We start from the raw sequence: 12,103 nt of genomic DNA, 5'->3' as shown, positions 1-12,103 counted from the left end.
TAATAAAGATTCCTTTTTTTGTATTTTGATGTTTAATTGTGATCATGTTACAGCCAATTAGAGAGAGGAGGTAGGAATCATGTTTTATTGACACCATGTTACAGCCAATTAGAGAGAGGAGGTAGGAATCATGTTTTATTGACATCATGTTACAGCCAATTAGAGAGAGGAGGGAGGAGTTATGTTTAATTGACATTATGAAGCAGCCAATTAGAGAGATGAGGTAGGAGTTATGGCCATGGAGAATTGAACCTCTGTCTCCTCTGTCGATGGAAAGTAAGATATGTGGCCATGGGGGATTGAGCCCTTCTCTCCTGGGTCGATGGACAGTCAGATGTGTTGCCATGGGCTCTGCACCAGAACCTTCTCTCTTCTCTGATCCCAGAAAAGGTTGGAACACGTCCAAGTGTGTGTATGAGAGAGAGAGAGAGAGAGAGAGAGACAGAGAGAGAGAGGGGGAGAGAGAGAGAGAGAGCGAGAGAGAGACAGAGAGACAGAGAGAGAGAGACAGAGAGAGAGACAGAGAGAGAGAGAGATACAGGCAGAGAGAGAGAGAGACAGAGAGAGAGAGAGACAGACAGAGAGAGAGAGACAGAGACAGTGAGAGACCGAGAGACAGAGAGAGACAGAGAGAGAGAGAGAGAGAGAGAGTATACTAAACATTAAGAAGACATTCTCTTTCCATGACAGACTGACCAGGTGAATCCAGGTGAAATCTATGATCCCTTATAGATAGATGTCACTTATTAAATCCACTTCAATCACTGTAGAAGAAGGGGAGGAGACCTGGTTGAAGGAAGGATTTTTAAGCCTTGAGACAATTGAGACATGGTGTGCGTATGTGTGCCATTCAGAGTATGAATGGACAAGACAAAATATTGAAGTGCCTTTGAACTGGAGATGGTAGTCGGTGCCAGGCGCATTGGTGTAAAGAACTGCAACGCTGCTGGGTTTTTATTTATTCATTTATTAGATCTTGTCTCATCGCTGCGACTCCCCCGACGGTTAATCCACCCGAAATTCAGCCGCACCACTACTGATCTTTAGGTAGGTCAAAATGTACATATGTCTCCTGGTCTGGGAAATACTGTAGGAGCGCTATAGGCTGCGGTCCACGCTTTGGAGTCAGAACTTTGAATACGAGAAAATAATTGTTCCATGTATACATGGTTTTGAAAATATCATTAATAATCAATAACGCTGATTAAGACCAATGTCTTAATCAGGAAACACCGTTTCAACTGGCTACTGGGGTCAGCCTGCAGGCACCCGGCCCGCCACTAGGAGTCGCTAGAGTACGATGAACCAAGTAAAGCCCCCGCCAGTCAAACCCTCCCCTAAAGCCAGACGACGCTGGGCCAGTTGTACGCAGTCTTATGGGACTCGCGGCCACGGCAGGATTGTGGTCCGGGAAGGAACCCAGGTCTGTAATAACGGCTCTAGACCGCTGCAGCACACGGAAAGGCTGCTGGGTATTTCATCTCTCTCTGCATCTCTCTCTCTTTCCCCTACTCTCTCTCTCCATCTCACTGCATCTCTCCACCTCTGTTTCCCTCTCTCTATTTCTCCATCTCTTTCCCTCTATCTTTCCCCTACTCTCTCTCTCCATCTCGTTGCATCTCTCTCCCCCTCTGTTTCCCTCTCTCTCCACCTCTCTGCATCTCTCTCCCCCTCTGTTTCCCTCCCTCGCTCTCTTTCTCCATCTCTTTCCCCTACTCTCTCTCCATCTCGCTGCATCTCTCTCCCCCTCTGTTTCCCTCTCTCTCCACCTCTCTGCATCTCTTTCCCCCTCTGTTTCCCTCTCTCTCTTTCTCCATCTCTTTCCCCTACTCTCTCTCTCCATCTCACTGCATCTCTCCCTCTTGCTGCATCTCTCTCCATCCCTCTCCCTCTCTGTCTCGACCTCTCTCCCCCTCTCCCCCTCTCTCTCTCCCTCTCTCCATCTCTCTCCACCTCTCTCCCTCTCTCCCCCTCTCCCTCTCCCTCTCTCCATCTCTCTCCATCCCTCTCCCTCTCTCCCCCTCTCCCTCTCTCCATCTTTCTCCACCCCTCTCCCTCTCTCTCTCCATCTCGCTGCATCTCTCCCTTCTTTCTCCAGAGTGCAGTAGCAGACTCCATACAAGAGTTCTGCAGAGAGAAAGGGAGGGAGGGGGGTTGGGGGGAGGGGGTGCTTTTGACGGAAGGCGGCATGTGGAATTTAAATGACAGCTATTCTCCGTCACTGAGAGGCACCCCCTGGCCGACAGACTCCACATCCACATCCTGATATAGAAGGATAGAAAACAGAGAGATTAGAAGGAAACGACGACAGAAAAAAAAGGAGAAGAATTAGGCTATTCTGGTGCATTATTTTATTTCACCTTTATGTCAGCCAATCACAAAACAAAACACCTTTATGTCAGCCAATCACAAAAGAAAAACAAATAATACAATATGACATGAAAGCAGTGGTTCGTTTAGACGACTGAAATGTCTTTAAAAACAGTTACAAGGTCTGAAGAAAATGATCGTCATTTATTATAATCAAAACGTTCTAAGGATCGTCTTCCGGTGATAGAAGTTGATGCTGCCTGCGTTGTGTTATCTAGTTCATTGCGCTGAAACCGGAGTTCAGCAGGGCAACAACAACAAAAAAACAGGTTGAATCAACGTTGTTTCTCACGTCATTCCAACCAACAACAACAACATCACTGTGATGATGTTGAATCAACGTGGAAAACTAATTGGATTTGTAAAAAAAGTCATCAACACAAAAGGGCATTTCATTTTTTTTCTTCGTTCTCCCAAATCCAATGACATTTCTTGTTGATTTCACGTCGAATTAGTTTGACAGCTCAACCAAATGTAAATCAAAACTAGACGTTTGTGGCCAGTGGGGTTGGGAGCCAGCCCAGCGAGCAGCGCAGGCACCGTCGGTCCGTCCATCCTTCCAGCAGCCAGTCCCTCTTCTGCAGAGCGCACTCACTCACTCACACGCACGTACTCACGCACACAAACACGTTGTAGTCAGTCCTTACCGTGTGCGTTGCGTGCAGGGCAGCTCGGCTCGCTGCTCGCAGCTGGGATAGGACGAGAAAGAAGACCACGGGAGACGGAGAAGACAAGGGGTGTGTGAAAAAGGGACTTAACGTTCGACTGGAAGATGTTGGACTGGGATATTTGTACCGCGGCGGACCAAGGAACACGGTACACAATGAGGTACACAATGAGCCCTATTGGATTACAGTGATTGTGCTGCTCTTTCTCAGCGGTGTGTGTGGAGTTAACAACAGGATTAATATTCTATACCTCGGGAAGGAAGGAAGGAAAGAAGGAATAAACGCCTGTCTTCATTTGGTTTGAGTTCCAGAGGACGCGGGGGGGGGGAACCGGCTGGGCTGTTGTAATGTCACCTCATCACCCCGCTGTTCTGAAGCTCTATGAAAGGGAGAGGCTGTAAGTATGTCCATGTGTAATATGTCTTTCTGTCAGTGTCCATGTCCCCCTGCAGGTTCCCCCCGGTCTGTCTCGCTCTTGTCTATTCATGTTTTCATTATCGACATTACTGTTGCGTTTTTCAACGGTAGCGATAGGCTGCCCCGTTTTACGCATAGTCTTGCCTTACCGTGCCTTGACTCTCCAAAGTGCAGCGAGCACTAGGCTGTGTGTGTGTGTGTGTGTGTGTGTGTGTGTGTGTGTGTGTGTGTGTGTGTGTGTGTGTGTGTGTGTTGTAGGATATGAGGGAAAGCTCAGCTCTTTTTGTCTTTGGGTTTGATTTCATTGTGATCAACTGTGCTTCAGAACTAAACCCCCCCAGCCTGTAGGTTACCATGGGTGCACAGAGGTACCATTACCCACAACCACCTTTGTCCTGGTTAGGTTACATATCAACCTATAACCCCTTCTCTCCCCCTATCCTGCTACATATCACCCTTCCACCCCAATATAACCCCTCTACCCAATATAACCCCTTCTACATATCACCCTACCACCCCAATATAACCCCCTCTACATATCACCCTGCCACCCCAATATAACCCCCTCTACATATCACCCTACCACCCCAATATAACCCCCTCTACATATCACCCTACCACCCCAATATAACCCCCTCTACATATCACCCTGCCACCCCAATATAACCCCTCTACATATCATCCTACCACCCCAATATAACCCCCTCTACATATCACCCTACCACCCCAATATAACCCCCTCTACATATCACCCTACCACCCCAATATAACCCCCTCTACATATCAACCTACCACCCCAATATAACCCCCTCTACATATCACCCTACCACCCCAATATAACCCCCTCTACATATCACCCTACCACCCCAATATAACCCCCCTCTACCCCCCTGCTAAATATCTACTTGTGGTTTTAAGAACAACCCAAAACAGATGTAGGATTGTAATTTGATCACAATTTTGTTACTGAGAATATCCCTTCACAGCAAGAAATGCAAAACTTGTAGTTTATTTTCCTTTTAAAAAGGCTTGTAAAGTTAGTAATTTCCACTTTGAAAATTCAGACTTGATTTGCCCTAAAGAAAAAAAATGTATCAACCCCGTATCAACCCCATACAAAAAATATCCATGAATTATAATCCACATAATAATTCACATGTCCTGTTGCTGCAGGATTACTCTCCTACTGTAGCAAACTGGCTCAAATGAAGATCCTACATCTGTAACTGGTGGAGTAAACGGAGTCGTAGTTCCGTTTCGGTACCGATATGTGTGTGTGAGCAGAGTGATCTTGTTGCAGACTCGTGTCATAATCATGTGAGCGGAGCGCAGGACGAACATCTCTCTCTCTGAAGACTAAACAGCGCACCGGAGCCCCCGGTAAAAACACAATAAGACAAACACCCTCTGTATCTGCCTGCCCTCGATCTCGCCGCTGTCTAGAGCTCCTGGGGGTTTGTGCGGATGTTGCAAGCATTACGTGAGACAGGAGGGGAAACGAATGAATTGTTCAACCCCCCCCCCCCCCCCCCCCCCCCCCCTACCATTAACGCGAACCCTTCGCTGAGAGAACATGATGTGGGCATGAAGCGTGTGGGATTTTCGGGGAGGAGAAGAGACGGTGAGAACAGATGCTACAGGGTTACACTTCTTCCCTCATTGGCTCTCCTCGTCGACACTGCGGGTTTCTGCTGTCCATCGGTTTCCCATTCAGTCTCAGAACTTCCTTTGTGTGTGTCTCGGTGGTCCAGCAAGGCTACAGGCTCTGAATGACCGACTGTGACAAAAAATACTGTTGATTTTTTTTTTTTTTTAAGAATATTGAACCCAACCATTTGATCAGTCACGGCCGAGATAATAGTAACGGGTAAATTCGGAGAGCCACGCGTCGCTTTTTCCGCTTTTCATGTTGGTGCGTGCTAGTAAAACAGGCATGGTACAGTGCCAGGTATCAACAGCCAATCCAGTAAGGTGAATGGAAACTATAGTGAGCTTCAATTGGTCAAATAGCAACACGATGTCGCAAGAGTATAGGCATAAAGTTCAGCTCATGCCAACTTTGATCCGGTTCCGTGTTAAACATCACTCGCCTATGTACGCATTGCCCAACGGTCCCCCAACATGCTATATGGGTCTCGTGTGTCAGGATCTGTCACCCACGCCCACCAACAACTTGACTCGCTGGGGGGAGAGAGAGAGATGTACGCATTGCCCAACGGTCCCCCAACATGCTATATGGGTCTCTTGTGTCAGGATCTGTCACCCACGCCCACCAACAACTTGACTCGCTGGGGGGAGAGAGAGAGATGTACGCATTGCCCAACGGTCCCCCAACATGCTATATGGGTCTCTTGTGTCAGGATCTGTCACCCACGCCCACCAACAACTTGACTCGCTGGGGGGAGAGAGAGAGATGTACGCATTGCCAGACGGCCCCCAACATGCTATATGGGTCTCTTGTGTCAGGATCTGTCACCCACGCCCACCAACAACTTGACTCGCAGGAGAGAGAGAGAGAGAGATTTTTGTATATTAATTACCTCACTTGCTTTGGCAATGTTAACACATGTTTCCCATGCCAATAAAGCCCCTTGAATTGAATTGAATTGAGAGAGAGAGAGAGGGAGACACAGAGAGAGAGACAGAGAGAGAACGAGAGAGAGGGAGACACAGAGAGAGAGCGACAGAGAGAGAGAGAGACCGAGAGAGAATATGTTTTGTCCTACATTCCGCAGAGCAAGCAGCCCGGCCGATAGGTGGCTGCAGTCCCGGGTCCCGCCAGTAGGGGTCGTCGGTGTATTGTGGTGCATCCAGTAACACTTTAATGAGAAATCAAAATGAATTTACATCTTCTCTTCTTTCCCCTTCCGTACTCTCGGAGCCAGTCACGTTGTAGAGGCACAGTTCTTACATCTGACTGAGTCTCGGATCGCAACATGGACAGGGAGGGAGGGAGACAGAGAGAGAGAGAGAGGGAGGGAGACAGAGAGAGAGGGAGAGGGAGGGAGAGAGATAGAGAGAGAGAGGGAGGGAGACAGAGAGAGAGAGAGAGGGAGGGAGACAGAGAGAGAGGGAGAGAAGCATTGATGTTTTAACAGTGTGAATAAGTCGTGGCCCTGATTGAAATTGAAATGAGAGAGAAGGATAGAGAAAGAGAGAGAGACAAGAGTTGATGTTTAAACAGGGTGAATCAGCTTGGTCCTGGCCTATAGCAATAGAGAGAGAGAGAGAAGTCTGGTCCTGGCCTACAGCAATAGAGAGAGAGAGAGAAGTCTGGTCCTGGCCTATAGCAATAGAGAGAGAGAGAGAGAGAGAAGTCTGGTCCTGGCCTACAGCAATAGAGAGAGAGAGAGAAGTCTGGTCCTGGCCTACAGCAATAGAGAGAGAGAGAAGTCTGGTCCTGGCCTATAGCAATAGAGAGAGAGAGAGAGAGAGAAGTCTGGTCCTGGCCTACAGCAATAGAGAGAGAGAGAGAGAAGTCTGGTCCTGGCCTACAGCAATAGAGAGAGAGAGAGAGAAGTCTGGTCCTGGCCTATAGCAGCAGAGAGAGAGAGAAGTCTGGTCCTGGCCTATAGCAGCAGAGAGAGAGAAGTCTGGTCCTGGCCTATAGCAGCAGAGAGAGAGAGAAGTCTGGTCCTGGCCTATAGCAGCAGAGAGAGAGAAGTCTGGTCCTGGCCTATAGCAGCAGAGAGAGAGAGAAGTCTGGTCCTGGCCTATAGCAGCAGAGAGAGAGAAGTCTGGTCCTGGCCTATAGCAATAGAGAGAGAGAGAGAAGTCTGGTCCTGGCCTATAGCAATAGAGAGAGAGAGAGAAGTCTGGTCCTGGCCTATAGCAATAGAGAGAGAGAGAGAGAAGTCTGGTCCTGGCCTATAGCAGCAGAGAGAGAGAGAAGTCTGGTCCTGGCCTATCTGTTAGTGGTTAGACTATATAACCCCCCCAGATACCAGACAGTTAACCTATCTGTTAGTGGTTAGACTCTATAACCCCAGATACCAGACAGTTAACCTATCTGTTAGTGGTTAGACTATATAACCCCCCCAGATACCAGACAGTTAACCTATCTGTTAGTGGTTAGACTCTATAACCCCAGATACCAGACAGTTAACCTATCTGTTAGTGGTTAGACTATATAACCCCCCCAGATACCAGACAGTTAACCTATCTGTTAGTGGTTAGACTATATAACCCCTCTCAGATACCAGACAGTTAACCTATCTGTTAGTGGTTAGACTATATAACCCCCCCAGATACCAGACAGTTAACCTATCTGTTAGTGGTTAGACTCTATAACCCCAGATACCAGACAGTTAACCTATCTGTTAGTGGTTAGACTATATAACCCCCCCCCCCCCAGATACCAGACAGTTAACCTATCTGTTAGTGGTTAGACTATATAACCCCCCCAGATACCAGACAGTTAACCTATCTGTTAGTGGTTAGACTATATAACCCCCCCCAGATACCAGACAGTTAACCTATCTGTTAGTGGTTAGACTATATAACCCCCCCAGATACCAGACAGTTAACCTATCTGTTAGTGGTTAGACTATATAACCCCCCCCAGATACCAGACAGTTAACCTATCTGTTAGTGGTTAGACTATATAACCCCCCCAGATACCAGACAGTTAACCTATCTGTTAGTGTTTAGACTATATAACCCCCCCAGATACCAGACAGTTAACCTATCTGTTAGTGGTTAGACTATATAACCCCCCCAGATACCAGACAGTTAACCTATCTTTTAGTGGTTAGACTATATAACCCCCCCAGATACCAGACAGTTAACCTATCTGTTAGTGGTTAGACTATATAACCCCAGATACCAGACAGTTAACCTATCTGTTAGTGGTTAGACTATATAACCCCCCCAGATACCAGACAGTTAACCTATCTGTTAGTGGTTAGACTATATAACCCCCCAGATACCAGACAGTTAACCTATCTGTTAGTGGTTAGACTATATAACCCCCCCAGATACCAGACAGTTAACCTATCTGTTAGTGGTTAGACTATATAACCCCAGATACCAGACAGTTAACCTATCTGTTAGTGGTTAGACTATATAACCCCCCCAGATACCAGACAGTTAACCTATCTGTTAGTGGTTAGACTATATAACCTCCCCAGATACCAGACAGTTAACCTATCTGTTAGTGGTTAGACTATATAACCCCAGATACCAGACAGTTAACCTATCTGTTAGTGGTTAGACTATATAACCCCCCCAGATACCAGACAGTTAACCTATCTGTTAGTGGTTAGACTATATAACCCCCCCAGATACCAGACAGTTAACCTATCTGTTAGTGGTTAGACTATATAACCCCCCCCCCAGATACCAGACAGTTAACCTATCTGTTAGTGGTTAGACTATATAACCCCAGATACCAGACAGTTAACCTATCTGTTAGTGGTTAGACTATATAACCCCTCTCAGATACCAGACAGTTAACCTATCTGTTAGTGGTTAGACTATATAACCCCCCCCAGATACCAGACAGTTAACCTATCTGTTAGTGGTTAGACTATATAACCCCCCCAGATACCAGACAGTTAACCTATCTGTTAGTGGTTAGACTATATAACCCCCCCCAGATACCAGACAGTTAACCTATCTGTTAGTGGTTAGACTATATAACCCCCCCAGATACCAGACAGTTAACCTATCTGTTAGTGGTTAGACTATATAACCCCCCCAGATACCAGACAGTTAACCTATCTGTTAGTGGTTAGACTATATAACCCCCCCCCCAGATACCAGACAGTTAACCTATCTGTTAGTGGTTAGACTATATAACCCCAGATACCAGACAGTTAACCTATCTGTTAGTGGTTAGACTATATAACCCCTCTCAGATACCAGACAGTTAACCTATCTGTTAGTGGTTAGACTATATAACCCCCCCCAGATACCAGACAGTTAACCTATCTGTTAGTGGTTAGACTATATAACCCCCCCAGATACCAGACAGTTAACCTATCTGTTAGTGGTTAGACTATATAACCCCCCCAGATACCAGACAGTTAACCTATCTGTTAGTGGTTAGACTATATAACCCCCCCCAGATACCAGACAGTTAACCTATCTGTTAGTGGTTAGACTATATAACCCCCCCAGATACCAGACAGTTAACCTATCTGTTAGTGGTTAGACTATATAACCCCCCCAGATACCAGACAGTTAACCTATCTGTTAGTGGTTAGACTATATAACCCCTCTCAGATACCAGACAGCTAACCTATCTGTTAGTGGTTAGACTATATAACCCCCCCAGATACCAGACAGTTAACCTATCTGTTAGTGGTTAGACTATATAACCCCCCCAGATACCAGACAGTTAACCTATCTGTTAGTGGTTAGACTATATAACCCCCCCAGATACCAGACAGTTAACCTATCTGTTAGTGGTTAGACTATATAACCCCCCAGATACCAGACAGTTAACCTATCTGTTAGTGGTTAGACTATATAACCCCCCCAGATACCAGACAGTTAACCTATCTGTTAGTGGTTAGACTATATAACCCCCCCAGATACCAGACAGTTAACCTATATGTTAGTGGTTAGACTATATAACCCCCCCAGATACCAGACAGTTAACCTATCTGTTAGTGGTTAGACTCTATAACCCCCCAGATACGAGACAGTTAACCTATCTGTTAGTGGTTAGACTATATAACCCCCCCAGATACCAGACAGTTAACCTATCTGTTAGTGGTTAGACTATATAACCCCCCCAGATACCAGACAGTTAACCTATCTGTTAGTGGTTAGACTATATAACCCCCCCAGATACCAGACAGTTAACCTATCTGTTAGTGGTTAGACTATATAACCCCAGATACCAGACACTTAACCTATCTGTTAGTGGTTAGACTATATAACCCCAGATACCAGACAGTTAACCTATCTGTTAGTGGTTAGACTATATAACCCCCCCCAGAAATAGAGGGAGGGAAGCTGAATGTTTCAGTAATGAGTTTAGCCCAGGTATATTCCCCCCCCCCCCCTTCGCTGCCTGCACAGGTGTGTGGTGTGTGTGTGTGTGTGTGTGTGTGGTGGACTCAGGTGCAGAGTTAACTCACAGAGATTTATCCCTGTTATGTCACAGGGCACTGTTTCCATCACACACACACACACACACACACACACACACACACACACACACACACACACACACACTACGTTATTCAGTCATCCTAAAGAGGTGTGTGGTCTTGGCCCTAACATGGTCGTGTGTTCCTCAGGCCCTAACATGGTCGTGTGTTCCTCAGGCCCTAACATGGTCGTGTGTTCCTCAGGCCCTAACATGGTCGTGTGTTCCTCAGGCCCTAACATGGTCGTGTGTTCCTCAGGCCCTAACATGGTCGTGTGTTCCTCAGGCCCTAACATGGTCGTGTGTTCCTCAGGCCCTAACATGGTCGTGTGTTCCTCAAGCCTTAACATGTTTGTGTGTTCCTCAGGCCCTAACATGGTTGTGTGTTCCTCAGGCCCTAACATGGCCGTGTGTTCCTCAGGCCCTAACATGGTTGTGTGTTCCTCAGGCCCTAACATGGTCGTGTGTTCCTCAGGCCCTAACATGGTCGTGTGTTCCTCAGGCCCTAACGTGGTCCTGTCAGTCAGACCAATCTGAGCAGAATGACACAGAGAGAGAGTGGTGGAGAGAAAGAAGGAGAGACAATAGAGGGATAGGAGAGAGAGTGATGGAGAGAGGAATATAGGGTTGGAGAGAAAGAGAGAGGAAGAGGTTCACACAGGGCGCTCAGAGCAGATGGCAGGGCTGCTGCTGCTGCTGTGGCCGGGATGGAGAGAGAGAATCTCAGAGAGAGAGAGAGAGAGAGAGAGAGAGAGAGAATCTCAGAGAGAGAGAGAGAGAGAGAGAGAGAGAGAGAGAATCTCAGAGAGAGAGAGAGAGAGAGAGAGCGAGAGAGGCAGTGGGATAGAGGGAGAGAATCTCAGAGAGAGAGAGGTATAGAGAAGGCAGTCACCCAGGTATGAGAGAGAAGGCAGTCACCCAGGTTTGAGAATCCCCCACAGCAGACTAACCAAGCAGACTAACCATATGTTACCATTCACACAGGCTAACATCACAATTTAACCCTGCATATTCACATAACATACCCATCTACGCTGAGTGAACACAACATTAAAAACACCTTCCTAATATTGAGTTTTGCCCTCAGAACAGCTTAAATTCGTCGGAGGCATGGACTCTACAAGGTGTAGAAAGCGTCCCAACAGGGATGCTGGTCCATGTTGACTCTACAAGGTGTAGAAAGCGTCCCAACAGGGATGCTGGTCCATGTTGACTCTACAAGGTGTAGAAAGCGTCCCAACAGAGATGCTGGTCCATGTTGACTCTACAAGGTGTAGAAAGCGTCCCAACAGGGATGCTGGTCCATGTTGACTCTACAAGGTGTAGAAAGCGTCCCAACAGGGATGCTGGTCCATGTTGACTCTACAAGGTGTAGAAAGTGTTCCACAGGGATGCTGGCCCATGTTGACTCTACAAGGTGTTGAAAGCGTTCCACAGGGATGCTGGCCCATGTTGACTCTACAAGGTGTAGAAAGCGTTCCACAGGGATGCTGGTCCATGTTGACTCTACAAGGTGTAGAAAGCGTTCCACAGGGATGCTGGTCCATGT

General features: G+C 47.0%; 1 protein-coding gene across 1 annotated transcript in view; it reads left to right on the top strand.

The window, feature by feature from the left end:
* The first annotated feature begins 3,254 nt into the window (after positions 1 to 3,254).
* The window catches only part of LOC139394230 (glutamate receptor, ionotropic, N-methyl D-aspartate 2A, a), a 331,718-nt gene continuing 322,869 nt past the window's right edge, over positions 3,255 to 12,103 (top strand). Inside the window, exon 1 of the mRNA XM_071142252.1 lies at positions 3,255 to 3,435. The gene's annotated coding sequence lies outside the window, so the exon portion shown is untranslated. The remainder of the gene's footprint in view (positions 3,436 to 12,103) is intronic.

This window comes from Oncorhynchus clarkii, unplaced genomic scaffold (genome assembly GCF_045791955.1).
Source record: "Oncorhynchus clarkii lewisi isolate Uvic-CL-2024 unplaced genomic scaffold, UVic_Ocla_1.0 unplaced_contig_1650_pilon_pilon, whole genome shotgun sequence".
NCBI classification, from domain to species: Eukaryota; Metazoa; Chordata; class Actinopteri; order Salmoniformes; family Salmonidae; genus Oncorhynchus; species Oncorhynchus clarkii.
This window is presented reverse-complemented; position numbering and strand designations above follow the sequence as displayed.